Below are 19,863 nucleotides of genomic sequence, written 5' to 3'. Positions count from 1 at the left end.
CAATCCCGCGTGCAATTTTTCATGACCACTTTCTTTGCTTTTTACCCAAACAGCTATATGAATGTACACATTTTTCCCCAAGCCCAGCACCCACCTCTGAGATCTTCTTCTGAAGCCCCCCGACCTCCACAAACCAGTTTTGATCATAGCGCGGCCTGTGATGGACACAAAGTTTGAAGCAGGGAGGCCTCCTGCAGACACAGCAGGGTGACCAGCAGTCACGCAGTCCTCTCGGTAGCAGGGCTGGCCTTTCACACGTGTCTACACAGTCCTGACCTCCGATACCAGAGATGAACTCTGACATTCCCTGGCCGGATCAATGGGGTGATTCCAGGTGAACAACGGGCAGGAAGGGTTTAGGAAGGGGACAGCCGCGTGGGGTGGTGCCTGGAGGTTACCGAAAACCACTTCCTTGGAGACAGGCCAGTGGGACGGTGGGGACGGGTGTGGATCCCCCTTAGGGGTGCCTAGGGTCAGGTGGGTGACCTTGGGGCAGTGACTTAACCTCTCAGATCCCCAGCTTCCTGCCTGGAAGGCAGAGCTGGTGACAGGGCCTGCGAGGGTCCCAGGGGAGGGGAAGCTCTCCGCAGGGCGGGCGCACAGTAGGTGCTCAGGGGAGGAAGCGGCTGTGCCTTGAGCTGGGGGCGCAGATGACGTGCTGAGCTGGGTAGGGGGTGATGTGGGGCCCGGCTTCCGGCCCTCACTCTCCCATCGCCCACTGTCCGAGGGGGCTCTGGGCACCACAGGGCTGCAGGAGGGGGTCCACACGGGGCTGCACCTGCACGGGGCTGCAGGAGGGGTCCACACGGGGCTGCACCTGCACGGGGCTGCAGGAGGGGTCCACACGGGGCTGCACCTGCACGGGGCTGCAGGAGGGGTCCACACGGGGCTGCACCTGGCGTGGAGCAGCAGCATCTGGACGAGGCTCCCCCCAGGCAGGGAGGAAGGCCCAGCCCCAGGGGATGGGAAACAAGACTCGGCATTTAGAGAGACGGGGACAGGTGACCGCGGGTCAGAAGGGTCGTCCAGGCCTTCCAGCAGCGAGACAGAGAGAGGCAGGGGTGTCCTACTGTGGGGGCTGGGAGGGGGAGATCCTGACTCTAGGTGAGGAACCGTACACACGAGATACGAGAAACAGAGCAGTGCCCGAGCTCACACCTCTGCTCTGACGGGGGGATCCGTGCAGCCGCCATTGCAGTGTGCGTCTGTTTCCCCTCTGCATCCATGGCCTCAGGACCCGCGGACGGAAGAGCTGAGAAAATCTGGAGCAGACCGGGAATGCCCAGTGTCATGCAGACTCAGGGAGACAGCAAGGATTCTCTGGCAGGGTTGCTTCGACTTGAATCTCTCCAGAATCCCAAAGGGAAGGAGAAAGTCTTAGGGGGACTGGAAAGGAAACAGGTCTAATCCTGGGGGATACCTCGATGGGTTAGAAGGAGCAACTGGACTCAGAATGGGCATATCTGGGCTCTGGACCCGACTCAGTCTCCTGACCATGGTGTGACCTGGGGCAAGTCACTCAGCCTCTCTGGGCTTAGTCCGCACATCTGCAGAACAAGGTCGTGTCTAAGACGGCTCCCACATTGAGCCTTGACTTTCGGGGTTCTGTGTGGTTGCCCTCTCTGCCCCCAGCTTTAATTCTGACCGGTGGCCTCCCGGCTCACACCCGCCTCTGCCAGAGGAAGACAAAGAGCCCAGGCAGCCGCAGTGCTGACACAGCAGCCCTCACGGTCCCTGCATGATGTCGGGCTGGGTGGGGACAGGGCTGCTCGGTTCGTTAGAGTCTGGGGATCATGCGCCCTTGCCCTTGGAGATGCCATTACGGGGTGGTTTCAGCAGCTTCCTCCATGGGAGGGAGGAGAATGGAGAGAAGGGACAGCAGGAGATGACTCTGACTCACACCCGGGGGGAGAAGCTGAGGCAGCAAAGTTTTGTGCTGGTCTCAGCTTGGAGACTTAGGTGCTGGAGGGCAGGCAGCCGTTAGGCTCCTTCATTTCCTGTGACGGGAACCTCAGGGCCACCCGGCTGGAGCTCGGAAGGGACTTGCTGGGTTATACAAACAGGAAAGCTCAGAGACAGGGCAGGCTTCAGGAGCAGCTTGATTCAGGGGCTCAAATGATTCCACCAGGACCTGTTTCTTCTTTCTTCATCCTTTAGCATCTCTCCCCTGTGCAAGACCCCTCTCAAATCCCCACCCTAGTGGCCAGAAGTTTTCTGTTCAGACTGGGGTCCAGTAGAGAAGAAAAAAATTCTCTCCCTCAAGGTTAATCAAAAGTCCTGGGCCATTGGACTAAGAGACTGCAGCCTCCAGTCCTGCACCATAGAAATCACACGGGGTCAGAATGCGCTGACTGGCTTCAGGCTGATCAGAGTCCATCTCATGAGTGAGGTCTGTCCCACCCAAGCACAGGGCTGAGAGTGGGGAGGGTCCGGCTTTATCAGGAAGAGAATGAAAACGAATGAGGCCACAGAAACCCAGAGATGTCCTCTAATAAGTTAGGGGTGGAAGGAATAAAAGAAAGCATATTAACAGAAACAAAATAAAGGGGGGAAATGCAACTAGTTATGCATTATGGCTGATATCTGGCTTTCCCAATAGTCCAGTAGTATTGGAACTACTATTATCCTAGGTATAGAATCCCAGGCTTTGAGAGTTGAAAGGATCTTCAAAATCCTTGATCCAACCCCCTTACTTTCACAGGCAAGGCAACAGAGACCCAGAGGGCTTGAGTAACTGTCTCAAGGTCAACAAACCCCGGGGAAGATGGTGGAGTAGGAAGCCCTCAAAATCCTTCTCTCCCACTAGACAAAAAAAAGTACTGGCAGAATCTATCTGGTATAATGATTTTGGAAGTCTGTTGTCCTTTAGAAGTCTCCCAACTTCCCCCAGAGGAAGTCTTGGCTAATAAACTATAGTTAATTTTGCTTAATTTCAGCTCTTGGCTTGGTAGTGGCTACCCAGCCCTCAGCCCCAGCCCCATGCAGGCAGCCATGCCAGTGCTCCTGGAGCAGCCTGCACGCAGCCTGTGGGAGTGAGAGTGGCGCTAGGACTGTCCTCCAAATATCCAGATCTCTGCCCTGACGGCTGGTATATGTGCTTGTGACTGTGGGGGTACAGACACGGAGGTGAGCAGCTGCTGTTGTGACTCCCATCACCCGTGTGGCAAGCCTCCCCTCCTCTTGCTGAAGGGACTTCAGGAGACTTGAAAGGCTGGTTTATTTCCCCCCCCCCTTAATTTTTCTCTTTTTCCTCTTTTTGGGAGCCAGACATTTAAGGACAAGGACATTGTGAAGCAATGCGTATACAGAGGAATTCAGAAAGTTACCTTCCATGCCCAGGGGAAGGCACAGGCTTAAGCAAGCCCTGAGAAGACCTTAATTTATACCTCAGGCTGACTCCTGGCACATAGACAGTCGGTAAAAATCCAACAAACAAATGAAAAACCCCAGCGAACCCTGGGGAAGGGGGAGGAAGTCTCTAGTTTCTGAAGTTACCATAGTGTAAGATTCAAATGTTTCATTTCCAACAACAACAGAAACAGAAAGCACACCAAGGAGCCAAAAAGGACGGTCCATTCAAAGGGAAAAAAAAATAAACAAAAGCTGTTCTTGAGAAAGACCAGATGGCAGATTTACTAGACAATGACCTTTACATGACTATCTTCAAGATGGGTAAAGACCTACAGGCAGGTGGGTAAAAACAAGAAGATGATATGTGAATAAAATGGAAATAGCAATAAAGAATTAGAAAACATAAAAATACACCAAAAAGAAATTCTAGAGCTAAAAAGCATAAGGTTGCCGAAATGAAAAAAATCACTGGAGGGATTCTGAAGCCAATTTGAACAGGCAGAAGAATCAGTGAATTTGAAGTTAGGACCATGGGAATTAATGGGTGTGAGGGACATTTAAAGAGGTGAACACAGCCCGGTGGACCTGAGGGACACCAGCAAGAGAACCAACATACATATTATGTGAGCGCCGTGTTTGTTAACTCCTCCTTCTGTTTTTTTTTTTTTTTTAAGATTTTATATATTTATTTGACAGAGAGACAGCCAGTGAGAGAGGGAACACAAGCAGGGGGAGTGGGAGAGGAAGAAGCAGGCTCCCAGCCGAGGAGTCCGATGTGGGGCTCGATCCCGGAATGCCAGGATCACACCCTGAGCCGAAGGCAGACACTTAACGACTGTGCTACCCAGGCGCCCCCTCCTTCTGTTTTGTATGCGATGTAAGAGACTAATGCATTCAAGAAGTATTAGTCTGTGTTTTGGGACACACAATGAACAAAGATGTACTTTCGTGACATCGGTAATTGAAAGGGGGTGGGGATGGAGCTGTACAGCACAGGGTTTTTGTATATTATTGAAGCTACGCTGCTATACATTCCAATGAGAGTGTTACAACTGTAGGATGTTAGCTGGGGTCCCCATGGTAACCACGAACAAAATAGCTACAGCATATACACAAAAGGAAATGAGAAGAAACCAAATGTTTCACTACAAAAAATCAACTATGCACAGAAGACAGCAACACAAGTAATGGGGTGAAATGAGGCTATCAGGCATATAAAATATAAATAACAAAATAACAGAATTAAGTCTCTCCTTCTCACTAATTACATTAAATGTAGATGGATTAAACTCTCCACTCAAAAGACAGAGACTGGCAGAAGGGATAAAAACACATGATTCAACTATATGCTGTCTACAAGAGACTCACTTTGGACACAGATAGTTTGAAAGTGAAAAGATGGACAAAGATATTCAGTGCAAACAGCAAACCAAAAGATAGCAGGGATGGCTATACTAACAGACTTGAAATCAAAATAGACTTTAAATCAAGGTCACACAGCTCATTAGTGGGAGACCCAGGTGTTCCTAGAGAGAACTTGTCCCGGCAGGCCTCCACCTGCTCAGAGCCACTTCTGAATTACAAGTTACAGAGAATTCTCTGCAAGAGGAGCTTCACTGTCACTGAAACCAGGCAGACCAGCCAGCACGGTCCACAGTCCATCTTGCCCTGGGCAAGCAGTAAAGGGTTCCCTCATTACCTCCCTGGCCCTGTCCATCCTTCCTCATGAGTGGACAGATGATGTCTCAGTTGATGCATCCAGCTGGGCCCTGCTGGAGACCTCTCCCAGGGGATCCTGGGGTTCTTCACTCTCCTGATTGATAGCTGACCCCTACCTCTGCCACCTGGCCCTGCCTCACTCCTGGTCTGAAACAGCAAAGTTAACTCCAAGAGTATGAGAGATGATGAGACCATTCCTGGCTGTCCAGCCCAAACCCTGCATGTTACAGGGGAGGGCACTGAGGCCCAGGAGAGGAAGAACAGACCAAGGCAGGAGGAACGATGCAGTGGAAGGGCTCCCGGCTCCCAGTGGAATGGTCTCCCACCACACCCCTGGCCTCGCTGCCTGCACCAGCCCTGAGCTGTGGGCCTCGTGGCCCCAGGTGGGACCACCAGCCATCCTGAAGTCAACACTTACACACTGATGACCCCTCTCCCCTGAACAGTGTTGCCCTTTGCAGCAAAGTGTATCCATCCACTCTCCTACTTAAACATGAGACAGCAGAGGGCCAGACAGCAGCAGGGGCAGGGGATGTCCAAGGTCAGCTGCTGCCTGGTCAGAGATAGGACCAGCCCCCACCTCCCCGCTTCCCAGGACAGAAGCCTTTAGAGTTTGTGGCATGTTCTCGTCCTTTGTTCCTGCAAGGCTAGCATCCTGGGAGTTCTGCCCTGTTACCGATGGGGGACGGAGGCTCAGAGAGGTCCAGTGCCTGGACCCCTCACAGCTGGCCAGTGGTGAAGAGGGAGGGGGCCTGTTTTCCTGGAGGTCAGTCTGCTGTCACCCCACACAGCCGCTCACACAGAAAGGAACGGCATTCCACAGAGTAAGGGGAGCCTGGCGAACAGGTGTAAACAAATCAGGTTTTCTTCCTAATGAGGCAGGGGGCGGATGAAGGGCCAGCAGCTGCAAGATGCCCCAGGGCCTGGCCTCCTCCTCTGTTCCCCCTGAATGCCCTCAGTGTGTGTGATCGCCCCTGAGGTCCCAGCTGCTCCCCCTAGGCCATGGGGCCCCTCTCAGGACAGGCGGTGCGGGATCCATGGCGAGCCCCGCCAACGCCTGGTCTGAGGGCCCCGAGCTGTGTCACGGGACTGACTGTTGTGGCGAGTATAAGGCTTTTAAGCTGGGAAATTGTCATCCATGAACAAAAGGGGGATTGGGTCAGTGAGGAAGAAGAGGAGGGTGACTGTCAGTGGGCTGCCCGCTGTCTCTGCCCAACACTGACAACCTCATTTTCCTATCTGTCCCCTCCTTGCACCCGCATGGCTCAGTTGCTATGGTCGCGCAGGGAGAGGCCAACCCCTCACCAGGGCCCCACAGAAGTGGTTTGTGGGACCAGCCGAAGCCCCGACTCCCTGTCCCAGGGCACCCCACAGCTCCCCAGCCCTGTGCCACTGCCCCCTGCTTGCCGGCTCTCCCTGTCCCCGTCCAGTTCTCCGCCTCTCCAGCCCCCGGACCAGCCAGGCGGGCATGTTCCCGCAGCCCGGGGATGAGCAGCTCTCAGGGTTTGGTCCCGACACACCTTCAGGCTGAACCACCTGCACGAGTCTGCTACCGCAAGTCCAAACCCAAACCAATGCCCTCTCCCCTGCCCGGACATGCCCTCTCTTGCGTCCTGCCAGTCGATGTTCCCCGGGGTAAACTTAGTGGATGACATTGAAGCAGCGTCTGTCAAAATTCAAAATGGACGTACCCTTTATCCCAGTAAGTTCGCTTCTGGGAGTCGGTCATTCTGAAATACTCAAGGGTGTATATTCACGTCTGCAGGGATGTCCACATTCTTTGTAAAAATCTAATAGCAAAAATTTGAGGTAATCTAATATTCAATCAATCTATGGATTGATTAATCGATCCAAAATGAGTGTGTTGCCTGTGCACCGGCTTGGGAAGCTACCCATCACATATTTTTGAATAAAAAGACACTTTATGAAAAAATACGAATAGCATGCTGCTACTTTACATAAAAATCGAATGTGCGGGGCGCCTGGGTGGCACAGCGGCTAAGCGTCTGCCTTGGGCTCAGGACATGATCCCGGCGTTATGGGATCGAGCCCCACATCAGGCTCCTCCACTAGGAGCCTGCTTCTTCCTCTCCCACTCCCCCTGCTTGTGTTCCCTCTCTCGCTGGCTGTCTCTATCTCTGTCAAATAAATAAATAAAATCTTAAAAAAAAAAATCGAATGTGCACAGCTAACTCTTGAAAGATGAGCATTCGTACTGGGGGACCCATGGGGAAACCCTTCACGGATCTCAGACCCTCTGACAACATGAACTCTCAAAGGCCATTGGACACAAAATTACTTTCCCTTTCAGCTGCTCAAGGGTGTCAACCAACATCCCTTCCTCTCTCCTGCAGCCTGAATATGCCTCTCCGCGGGAGCGTCCGCATCAGTGTAAAACGCTGCGTTATGTCTCCAATCTCAAAGCAGCAAACTCAGAAACAAAACTAACCCTCTTCTGCTGCTTTCGTGTCCTTGTGTAGTGAAACACCTCAAGAGTCACCATCCTTGCCGTCCCTCATTTGTCTCTCTCAACCCAGACTTCACTCCCTCACAACCACTACCGCTGCTCTTGTCCAGCTCACCGGTGACCTCCGTACTGGGCTAAGGGGCCGCTCCCAGTGACCCTTGACCTATGGGCATTTGGCATAGTTGCTGACTTTTTTCTGAAACCCTGTCCTGGCTTTCCTCTTGCCTCCCTGGCTTCTCCTCTTCAGTGTCCTTTGTTGGTTCCTTCTTGGACCCTCGATCTGTAGACTTCGTGCTCTCCCTGGGCTCCATCCTTTGCCCTCTTCTCCTAATCCTCCCTCTCTTCCTTGGGGACGCCACCAGAATCCCCCCACCTCCACATGCCATTGGTACCTTGATGGTCCCCAAACTGACCTTTGAGCCTGGCCTGTCCCTGAACACCAGGCTGGTGCATCCAACCATTCAGCATCCCCCTGAGTGTCTGGCAGCATCTCACATTCACATGTCCCCAACTGACATCCCGTTCCCCCAGCCTGTCCCTCCCTTGTCCCAGTGCATGCAATGCCATCCATCCTCCCAGTGCTCAGGCCAGAAACCTGGGGTCAGGCTAGACCCCTCCCGTCCTCTCACACCTTGTGTCACATCTGTCCACAAACCTGCTGGCTCTCCTTCAAAAGAATTCCAGAACTTGACTCTCATCACCTCCACGGTCCCCTCCCAGGTTCCCCAGCCCCGTCACATCCTGGATGATCACAGTAGCCCCTAGCTGCTCGCTCCACTTCCTTCCGCTTCCTGCAAGACTGTTCCTCCTGGCGATCTCATGGGATCCTATTAGCTCTGTCAGATCATGTCCCTCCTTGGCTCAGAACCTTTCAGTGCTCTCACTAGAGAAAAATCTGGAGTCCTTACAGTGAACTGCCCAGCCCTACATCTACGGAGAGCCCCACCCCCACCTCCTCACTGACCTCATGACCATTCTTCTCCTTTCTGCTCCCTCTGCTCCCACCATGCAGGCCTTCTTGCTTTTCTCGAACCTACCAAGTCTGCTTCTGCTCCTGGGCTTGCTGTTCCTCAGCCCAGGGTCGTCCTCCCCAGACACCCTCAGGGTTCACGCCTCCCTTTGGAATGACCAAGCCACGGACAACATCTCTGGCTCTTGTACAAAGTTCTGTAGGCTCCCAAGAGTCCTCCCCAGAAGAAACTCTACATCTCTGCCCAGAGCGAAGACAAGACAGAGGACAGCATGATCCTTTCTAGAATTTCCTCTCTTTAGATACTATGTTTGCCCCTTCTGAATAGTTTCACTAAAACATGGAATGTGTCTAATGGTGCCTTAAGTGAGGCAAAAGTGGTGACTGGATGTCACCAATGGCCACAAGTTCTGGCTTGAAGAGGTCAGGAGAAGGATCAGTGTCCAATCCCCCAGAAGGGCCGCCATCTTGCAGGCAGAGGTTCTGCTGAAGGGAAGCCCAGCCCCTAGCAACCACGAGATGCCCTGAGTCAATGCGGATGCTGGGCCAGTCAGAAACGTGGCATCCCTGCCTGTTGGGAGGCGGACAGGAGCAGCGTGTGGCCCTGCACGTCCCACGGAATGGGGACAGACGAACCCGTCTTTGTGCATCTTCAAATTTCCTACTCATTGTGATTTAAAAAAAATCAATCAAATCATATCTGAGGCTGAGCAGGGAGACATCCCTAATCTAAGCAGTTATAATGTAAGCACACCCCCAAATATTAATAGTCAGTGTCTTAGATGAGAGGACGTGGAGAGATGATCAAGGAGAAGCTTAACATTTTACAGTTTTGTGCTGTTTGAGGGCTTTTCTCCCCCAGCGAGTGTATATGACTTCCTCAGTGTAGGTGTGTGTTATTTGTACGTGTGTGCGTATTTGTGTGGATGTATTAGCGTGTGCGTGCACACGTGTGTGTGCATGTGTGTGTGTATGTGTGTGTGTGGAGGGCTGGTCACGGCAGAAGGGGATTCCACGGTGTACAGAGGGATTTGCCGGAGGCTCCTCTGAAGTGCTCTGCTCTCCAGGGACCCACAGAAAAGGATTTGGATTTGTAAACACTTTCCCTTCCTGGTCTGAGGCAGCCCTTCAGCACGTGGTCAGTTCAAATTCTCTGCGGTGAACCAGCCCCTCCCTGGGGTCGCAGCTGCTTGGAGCCCTGTGCCTGGCCCCGCAGAGCGCAGAGCGAGGAAGGTGAAGGGCTGTGTTCGGAAGGAAACAGCACCGTCCGCGCTCACAGAGGAAGCTCTGGAAGAACTTCTCAGTTGCCAGGAGAGATTGGCAAGATCCCCTGTGTTGTCCGTCAATCCATCCACGAGCTCAGACTCCAAGAGGAGTCTCTGGTCTCCCGGGGTGACGGGGAAGCCAGAGGCTCTGCTGGAGTCAGAGCAGGTGGGGGCTCCGGAGAAGGAGCAGCCACTCTGCTTCTCCGTTACCAGCACCGGGACTGTGGAGGACCCCCCCAAGGATGCCTGCAGTGTGCTGGGTGACCGGTTTCTGAAACAATGGTAAAAAGAAGTTAGCAGTAGCTTGTGGAAACACATCTCAATTACACCTGGAGAAGGGAGGGAAGGAGCGGGGTGACTTTCTCAATTCTCGATACCCCGATCAGCCCTGCAGTTGGCTTTGTCTGTCAATCCCCTTCACTCCCCTGATGTATAACCTGCCTGTGTCTCTGCTATTGGGCGATCTGAAGCCTTGGGACAGGATTGTAGTTATATTGAATTTTTATTTTATTGTTCCTGGCTGAAATGAGTTTCCCTATTGATAAAACCTTTTTAAACAAGGATGTATTTCTTTTGAAATGAGAAACCGAGGCGTGTGTGTGTGCGCACGCACATGTAAGACGATGCAGCTTGCAGTGTCTGCCTCATTGGGCTGCTGGGAGGATGACACGATGCAAGCCCATGGCACGGTGCCCGGCGCACAGGGATCGTAGCTGTGTGGTTGGGGCATTGCTGTTGCACAAGAGTCTGCGTGGGGTTTTTGCTGTATGACCTCCGCATCTTGGCTGACTTACCGGTAAAATCAGGACTATGTGCTCTTCCCAGGTTGAAAGCAGGATGACCTCTTAACACCCCTTTGTTTCTGTAATCTGTGCTGTTGTGCTCTTCTAGGCCGGCGAGCTTTGATGTTATTAGCACAGGAGGGCGGGAGGGTGGTTTGGCGCACCCTGTTCCTTTCTCTAATATTCAATACCTTCTTTCGTTCTTGCATCCAGGGAACACGATGCAGCCCTCCCCTTATTCCCATTCTACCAATGAAGAAACTGAGCCTTGCCACCTCTCCTATTTGCAGCCTTCCTCCCTCCCTGTGCAGGCAGTGGGCTCGCCCCTTGCCTTGAATGCAATATCAAGAACCCAAGGATTTGCATGGGAAACCAAGACTCCCTGGTTTTGGGCAGTTGGAAACAATTGGCTCACTTGAATGGATCGATTTTTTTCTGGATCATTGTTGGCAAATCAATATTTGATTGTGCCACCCACTGCGGTGCTCATCTCCCCGCCCCCCCCCCCCGCCGCCACCTGCCTTAAGAAGTGGCAGAACAGATCAATAATCTTGAAAAAAATCTAGCTAAAAGTGTTTCAAGTAAACTGGAGGGGAGGAGATGTGCAGGCGGCTCTCGACGAGTCCATAAATCAAGGCTGATGAATGACCTGGGCAGGTGCCTCCGCCACCAGCGTCCCGGCTCCAGACAGGAGTGGCATTAATTAGTTCCCTGGCGCTGGTTATCTGGAGTGAGCTGCTCCATTTTTCTCATTTATTGCTATTAGATTTCAGGAAGGTGTTTGCTAAGTCCCCCCATCTACTCCTTTATCTAAATATCAGGTCTATCTGGTGAGGGCTGAGTGTGCCCTGTAGTAAGGAGGACTCGATCGCTGAACGGTTTGCAGGAGGGTTCTCCCCGTGGGTGTGCCGGGTGGCGGCAGGACGCCAGCCACTCATAACCATCATCCCCATCAGGGGTGCCATCAATTTCCCTCCCTTCCCCTTTCCCCTGCTCTGTGGATGGCGTGCCCAACTCAAGGCAGTGGGAGTAAGCTACCGCTAAGAATGACTCCTGCCTAGACAGGGGACAGGGAGGGAAAGGGGAGGTTGCCAGCAGGGCCGTTTCCCTATGTCCAGCTTTAACCTCCTTCTCACTGCGTGTTCTGTTGCAGTCAGAGCCCCAACAGGAACCCACCAGGATCCAATCAGCAAAGCCACAGACACGATGTTCTTTCCTAATCAAATTGCCCCAGATCCCCTGGCCCTAGAGGACCTAAATTTACAAGACAAAATTAGATGTTTTTTCTCCTGGACATAGGCTATTCTGAGCAATTCACCTTCTCTGAAAAACAGCCAAGTGCCTGGTTCTGAGCACTATCAAGAATCACTTAATAAGACAACTCATAGGGGCTTATGCAAGACAGAATCACATTATTCTCTCACACACCAGTTCTCGAATGGGCTATTGGGGCCTCATGAGGTGGCTCCACAGTCTTGGGGACCCAGCCTGCACCCACGTTTTGCTTGTCATTTCTCATTTGTTGGCCTTACTAATTTTATGAAATATGGCTCAACTCCCCGTCCACATCCCCTCCAGTAGGAAGGGAGAATAAGAGTCATGCAAAGTATGGCCTTTCCCTTTAAGGACACAGCCTGGGACTGGCACACAGGAATACTCACATATCGTTGGCAGAAACCTGTCCGATGGTTGTGCCGTGCTGCAGGGAGAGCTGGAAAATATAGTTTTTATTTTATGCAATTGAAATTGAGGTTCCGTAACTAAGGGAAGAAGTGGAGAATATGTGGGAGTGGGTTGGGCTGCGCTGGGTGGGAAATGGCTGGCCAGACCAGGGATATGAGCAAACGGAGTGTTTTAGGGGATTGGGGTGGGACAGGCCATGGGAGGGGGAAAGACTTGGGTTCCTTTTGTCTTTTCTAGCTTTCTGCCTTCCTGGGGCCTTATTTCTCCTCGTTTGATCTTTCTCAACTTTGATCCTGGTATGTGGCTCTTTTCTTATTTTAATTTGGATCTTCTAAAGTATCTCCCAGATCATGGAGAATCATGAAATAGCCCTGGGATTCACTAAACCAAGTGCAACTACATGGAAATTTAGAGAATTTAGTTGTGGGAACCTACTCTGTGCCAAACATTCTGCCAAGTGTTGAGGATACGAATAAGAGCCCGGATAAGAACAGGTATGGCATGGTCCCTTCCCTCCTGGAATGTGGGCTCCAGCAGGAGAAAAATCACACAAATACACATCGAATTACAGCTATGATTTCCACTTCTGGCCAAGATGGAGTAATAGGGACTAGATCTACCCTTCTACCCGAAACAATTAAAAAACAGTACAAAAATATACAAAAGAGGGGCACCTGGGTGACTCAGTCGTTAAGCATCTGCCTTCGGCTCAGAGCGTGATCCCGGCGTTCTGGGATCAAGCCCCACATCAGGGTCCTCTGCTGGGAGCCTGCTTCTTCCTCTCCCACTCCCCCTGCTTGTCTCTCTCTCACTGGCTGTCTCTCTCACTGGCTGTCTCTGTGTCAAATAAATAAACAAAATCTTTAAAAAACATATACAAAACAATGATTTTTCAGATGTTAGTCTTCAAGCAAAGAAGACACAATGATTTCTGAAAGATAAGATTGAAAAGGCAAATCCCATGAATATTTCATGTTTTATATGTTTAAAAAAAGTCTTCCTCTTTTGTTCTTGAAAGATATTCTTTTGAGTTTAGAATTTTAGTCTAAGAGGGTTTTTTCCCCCCAGTGTTTTAAAACATTTCTCTACTCTTTCCCCACTTGAATTGTTTCTGAGGGGAAATACACTGTCATCCTTATTTTTGTTCCTCTGTATAATGTGTCTTTCTTCTCCCTCTTGATGATTTCAAGGCTTTCTCTTTACCACTGGCTTTTAGCACTTTGATCATGATGTGACCTAGTGTCGTTTTTTCCATCTTTTGTGCTTGTGATTTGTTGATCGCCTTGGACCTGTGGGTTTATACTCTCCATTGAATTTGGAATCTTTTTGGCTATTTTTTTTTCAAAAATTTTTTTCTGTCCTGAAGGAGTAAATCACCAGCAGACTGACACCACAAGGGATGTTAAATGTCATTTGGGAGGAAGAGAAATGAGACTGGATGGATCTCACAAGGGAATGAAGAGTGCTGGAAAGAGAAATTACACAGGCTAACATAAAATAGTTTCTGTTACTATTTACATCTTTGTAAAAAATAATAGAACGTTTGAAGACCGATGACAACAACGTACTGTTGGATTTATGACATACGGAGAAGTTAAAACCCTAGAAAGGAAAAATAGAAGTACACTATTACAGAATTCTTTTTTGGGGGGAGTGTGTAAATTGTCATCTTTTAATTGGAAAACAAAGCTACAACTTGGGATGGATTCGAGGCAAGTCGTGTCATAAGCATATTTTCTTTAAGTGGCTAAACAAAATTTTAAAAAATATGGAACACTTGACAAATTCGCATGTCATCCTTGCGTAGGGGCCATGCTAGTCTTGCCTGTATCCTTTCAATTTTAGTGTATGTCCTGCCGCAGCAAGCGCTACTCTTACAGAATTCTTGCATTAAACGTGCAGTGATGTAATACCACCCGAAGATACATGGTGGTGAGGATGCCTAGTATAAACCCTAAAGTGACCACGAAAATACCAAGACAGGGGGCGCCTGGGTGGCACAGCGGTTAAGCGTCTGCCTTCGGCTCAGGGCATGATCCCGGCGTTCTGGGATCGAGCCCCACATCTGGCTCCTCTGCTATGAGCCTGCTTCTTCCTCTCCCACTCCCCCTGCTTGTGTTCCCTCTCTCGCTGGCTGTCTCTATCTCTGTCGAATAAATAAATAAAATCTTTAAAAAAAAAGAAAAAAAAAAAAGAAAATACCAAGACAAAAATAGGTCTTAAGCCAACAAAAAAGATTAAATGGAATCAGAGAAGTAATCAATAATTCATAAAGGCAGAAAAAGAAAAACGTGAATGAGGAAGAGATGTGAAAAACAGAAAACAAACAGCAAGCTCGTGTGTCAAAAGCTCACCAAATTAATAATCACGTTCAAGGGGCGCCTGGGTGGCACAGCGGTTAAGTGTCTGCCTTCAGCTCAGGGCGTGATCCCGGCGTTCTGGGATCGAGCCCCACATCTGGCTCCTCTGCTATGAGCCTGCTTCTTCCTCTCCCACTCCCCCTACTTGTGTTCCCTCTCTCACTGGCTGTCTCTGTCTCTGTCAAATAAATAAATAAAATCTTTAAAAAAAAAAATCACATTCAAGCTTTCCAACCAGGGCCTGGCAGAAGGGCTCTCGCTAAGAGGAGGGGCGAGAAGAAGAAGGGCCGTTCTGCCATCAGTGAGGTACTGACCAGGGAATACACCCTCAACATTCACGAGAGGGCCCATGGCAGGGACTTACATGAGCTGTTGGGCTGAGCCTGAGGCCATTCACTGGCTGTGTGACCTTAATCAGTCGAAACTTCCATTTCCTCATCTGCAAAGCAAGGCTGATAATACTTCTCTATGTGTTTGCTGTGAAAGATCAATATTCTACAAATACACCGGGCAGGCAGCCTGGTGTATAATGAGCACCTCAGAAACATAATTTGGCTCTCCCCTCCCTTCCACCGTCACTTAATTCACCAGGGAATGAGTAACCACCACGAATCTGCTTAGAGTCATCCCTTGCTTGGATCATCAGCTCCCAAGAGACAGGAACAGGCCGCGCTTCTCCTGGGGCCCTGAATCTCTGCATGGAGGAGAGCCACCTGCTGATTGGCGGTGTTAGGGGTGAGCACTGGGGGCTCTGAGTGAACTATGGGGGGAAAGAATTCAGCCTGGGATCACAAAAGGCTTCCTAGAGGAATGGATGTCTGAGCAGAGTCTTTGTTTTTTTAAGATTTATTTGTTTGAGAGAGGGAGAGAGAGAGCACAAGAGTGGGGGGAAGGGGCAGAGAGAGAGGGAGAGTGAGAATCTCAAGCAGACTCTGTGCTGAGCACAGAGGCTGACTTGGGGCTGGATCTCACAACCCTGAGATCAAGACCTGAGCCAAAACCAAGAGTCTGATGCTTAATGGACTGAGCCACCCAGGCACTCTTATCTGAGCAGCGTCTTAAAGAAAGTCAGGAGAAACCCAGAGAAGAGGGGAAAAGTGTACCAGTCTGAGGGAATAGCATGTGCAAAGGCTCAGAGGTGAGAACACGGTGTGCTGGGGGAAGATGGTTGGGAACTGTTCTGTGATGGGGCGAGGTAAGAGCTAGAATGACCCTTTACACCCAGCACAGGGCCCGGCACATGGTGCGACGCCTTTAATATTTGCTAATGAATGGCAGAGTGAGCAAACGGTCAAACGAGAGGTTGTCAGTTGGTTTGTCTGAAGTCTGGAAAACCTATAGGGATTTCTGGGAATACTGGGTCCAGGTCATGAAAGGCTTTGAATGCTGGGATGAGCTTCTTTTTTATTCCACAGGTGGTCGTATCTCAATGGGTTCGATCTGCCACAAGGCGTGATAGGAAATGACAGGTGAGTCCCTCGGAGCCACTGAGCTCATCCCTCGGGAGCATCTCTTGAAATGGGGGAAGTCCCTGTGGGCATTATTGGCCAATGGCCCGTATTGGTCATTGATCCTTGAGGCCCTAGGGGTTCCCTGGGACCAGAATCCTGGGGAACAACAGTGGGGGTGAATGCTGTTGGGTCTGTGTTGCTGCTCCTTAGCCTGGACTTGCATTGATGTGTCTCTTCTCCCTGGAGCCAGATCCTACTCTTCTCCCGCAAACCACCCCAAAGCAAGAGATGGGCGGTGTCCTGGCCGGCCTCCCTTCTCCGGCAAGGATGACTGCTCCACCGACTTCCATCCTTTTCAGGGTGGTCCCAGCCATCTGACAGGATCCAGCTGGCCTTCCTTCCAAACATCCAGAGTGCAGCCTTCATAGGCTTAGGAAGTTTCTGCCCTCATGCCGTCCTTTCCCTATCTTGTTCTTCTCCGAAGGGACAATGCGGTCCAGTGGGGCCACCTGGCTGTGGCTGCACGCAGCTCTAGTGCCTTCAGTCTGTTTGGCGGGGAGCTGGCTGGGACACACCGTCCCTGCAGCCAGGCCTTTCCCAAGGACCTCGGGAGGTGGGAGGCAGCCTCAACATGGCCCTCGCTGATCCGCACCTCCTGGTCTCTGTGTTCTCATGTACTCGCCTCCCCTTTCTTATACAACAGAACACGGCATCATCCGGGGTGTGCCTCTCCTATGACTGGGGGCAAAGCATGGAGACTTCTGTCTGCTAGCAGGCTCCCAGCTTTGATGGGATAAGCTCTCAGGTGGGAGAGGTGTATGAACATGGAATTGAGGGAGGCCTCCAGCCAACAGCGGGCAGGGAAATGAAACTCTCGGTCCAGCAGACCTCAGGAAACAGGGGCGTTTCTCCGGGGAGTCCTCAGATGAGACCCAACCCCAGCCAGCACCCTGACTCCAGCTGGTGAGAGACCAGCTGGGTCACACCTGGGCTCCTGACTCATAGAAACTGAGACAAAGCACGTGTGTTGCTTTAGTTGCTGAGTTTTGGGGTACAGGGAGCATGGGCAGGGGCCTGGCTGCCTCCTGCTTGGGGTAGGGCAGAGTTCATTGGGAAAATACGCCCGCCCAGGTGCACTTCCAGAGCCAGGCTACTGTCATCCTCAAGCACCTTCCTTGTGACCGGAGCGAAGCCAAGTGGCCAGGGGGAGATGAATTAAGCACTCGTGGCCCTGCACACGCCCCCCGCCACCCCCCGGCTCCTGAGGGACATGACATAGCTCTCCGTCCCCTTCGGACTGGTCCACACCACCCCAGCTCTGACCATCCCATCTTCCTGCTTAGGCCCATCTTCCACGGAAAACCACTAAGGTCAGCCTGTGAGGCTGCGGAAGATGGGCCAATGAAGGCTGTGCAGGGGGGTGGTGCGGCAGCAGGAGCTGGGTCACAGTCCAAATCCCGGCTGTGCCGCCGACTGGCTTAGTTTCCTAACCTCTCTGAGCCTCCGTTTCCCCTTTTGTAAAATAAGATTGAAATGGTGTCTGTCTCATAGGGTTGCCGTGGGGATGGATGGGTTAGTGCACACAAAATACTGAGAACAGTGCCTGATACGGGCTCTCAGCATGCCCTCATCCTTGCGGTCCCTTAGGTTAATCTTCTGGTGTGGGAATTTCCCTGTCCTGCACGTGTTCCTTCTGGGATCAGACCCTCCACCCACCCTATCCTTGATTGACCACGCGGATGCTTTGCTCCTGCTGTTCCCTCTGCCTGGATGCCGTGTACCCTAAACTCTTGGTCCCCCAAATGCTACCCGTCCTCCAGGGCCCCAGCTCCCATGGGCCTTGAAGGCAGCACACGGAGGAAGGAAATGGACTTCGGAGCCCGAGAGGTTTGGTTTCATGCCTGTTCCACCTCTCACTTGCCAGGTGACCTTAGACTTGTCATTTACCTGCCCCAGCCTGTGATTTACCTGCCCCTTTCACCTGCCAGGTGCAGATGGTAACGCCAAGCCTGCAGGGTTCTTAAATGCACGGACTGTGGTGGTTCCTGAGAAGGGCCTGGTGCACAGTGGGTGCCTAATAATTGCTGGTTGACACAATCGGTGCCGGGCTGACATAACCCAGCTCTGCCCCCGGCATTTCACCTCGGGAAGGGCAGGTAGGTCCCCAGGGAAATCTTTTCCGCCAGCCTTGCTCTAGGAAAGAGAAAGAAAATTTTCTAATTCCAAAGAGTAAATGTCAGAGGCTTGGGAAGGATTCGGAGGTTCTGAAAATAAACCTGGCATACATGGGGGGAGGAAGGAGGGAATGAGGGGGAGGAGGGAGGGAACGAGGGGGAAGGGGGGAGAGACAGGCGGGGTGTAGGGGTGAGGTGCCAAGGCTGGAAGAGACAGAGAGACAGAGACACCAAGACAGAGACTACAGGATCTCTCTCCTTGGGATGAAAGATTCAGGTGGCCCCTGAGTGTTTGTGGGAAAGACCGCCTCCTGTGCTGGGGGGACATGAGGCCTGTAAGCAGAGTGTGGATGGGGAGACTCCTTCAAATCTCCAGGGAACCTTCATGCTGTGAGCACGTGGGGCTGGAGGACACTGTCCCTGAGGTTGCAAACTCTGCAACATTTCGGTCCTCATGGTCCCTGGGGCCCACATGGCAGCCGCTGGCAGCCCTTCCTGAGCAGACTTGCTCCCCAGAGCCCCCCCAGCCTGTCCCTACGTGACCTGGCTCCATGGCCCCTCACCACCCCTGTTCCCTGCTCCGGATTCCCCAGTGACAGTGGGACTTTCCAGGTCCCTGTGTGACCTGGGAGCAGAGAGCCCTCCTCGCTCCCAGCAGGCCCCAACTCCCCCGAGCTGAGACCAACACCTGCCCTGTCCCTGGGATCTGGGTCCTGGGAGGGGTGGGGACCCAACATGGCTGCTGTCCTCAGAAGCCTGGGGAGACAGCTGGGCATCGGGAGCCAGCGGAGGATGGCCAGGCTGTGAGTCAGCCAGAGGCTCAGATCACACCCAGGCCAAACCACGGGCTCCAGCCGGCTGGGGGTCACACAGAACTGGGAGGACTGGTGGCTGGCATCATCCATCCACGTTTCACTTACATCTGATGGTGCTCGAAGGGTGCTCCCAGCCGGAGCTCCGACACAGTGGCCTTGGAGGGGCCAGGGAAGCAGACTGGAAACCCCTGTTTTTTGACCCTCGGGTGCACGCTGGACCCACCACAGGGGCATTTAGCAGTGCATTAAGACAGTTCCGTTCTGCAAGCCATTGCCCATCTCTGGGCCTCCGTTTCCCCCTCTGTGAAATGGGTGTGGGCCAGTTCTCCCAGGTCCTTCCCATTCTGCGGTTCCTCTGAGCCTCAGTTTCTCCTTTTGTGAAAGGAGGTGGTAACGACATTCACCTCTCAGGGCTGTGAGGACGCAGGGAGGAGAGGGTGCTGGGTGCTGGGTGGCTGTGAGGTGCGGGGTTCAGCGCCTGTGTGCGGGAGGCTCTTCTGCACGGATGGGGGCAGGCAAGCGTCATCAGCTGGTGGGTCTCTCTCCACCTCCCTCCACCCCTGGATATTTGCTGCTGAGCTGTGGGGGTCTAAGCTTTCCCACAGCAGGTCACCCTTTTGTCCCCACAACCCACAGGGGCTGAGGGGTTTGTTTGAAATGCAGGCGGGTCCCCATCCTCCAGCTGCTCAGAGCCCCTCAGAGGCCCCACGGCTCCTACAGCAATGACCTGACCTCGAGCCTGTTCAGGGACCTGGGAGCCTGGCTCCTGCCCCACCCCTGCAGCCCCCCCACACCCACCCAGGTGGGAAACTGAGGCTCAGAGAGG

At 52.3% G+C, this 19,863-nt stretch overlaps 1 non-coding gene across 1 annotated transcript; it reads right to left on the bottom strand.

The window, feature by feature from the left end:
* Positions 1 to 13,999: 13,999 nt before the first annotated feature.
* Positions 14,000 to 14,104, bottom strand: LOC113268627 (U6 spliceosomal RNA). The gene has a single exon (XR_003321164.2). It is a non-coding gene; the product is annotated as a U6 spliceosomal RNA (small nuclear RNA).
* Between the last annotated feature and the right edge of the window lie 5,759 nt (positions 14,105 to 19,863).

Source organism: Ursus arctos, unplaced genomic scaffold (genome assembly GCF_023065955.2).
Source record: "Ursus arctos isolate Adak ecotype North America unplaced genomic scaffold, UrsArc2.0 scaffold_32, whole genome shotgun sequence".
Taxonomy (NCBI): domain Eukaryota; kingdom Metazoa; phylum Chordata; class Mammalia; order Carnivora; family Ursidae; genus Ursus; species Ursus arctos.
This window is presented reverse-complemented; position numbering and strand designations above follow the sequence as displayed.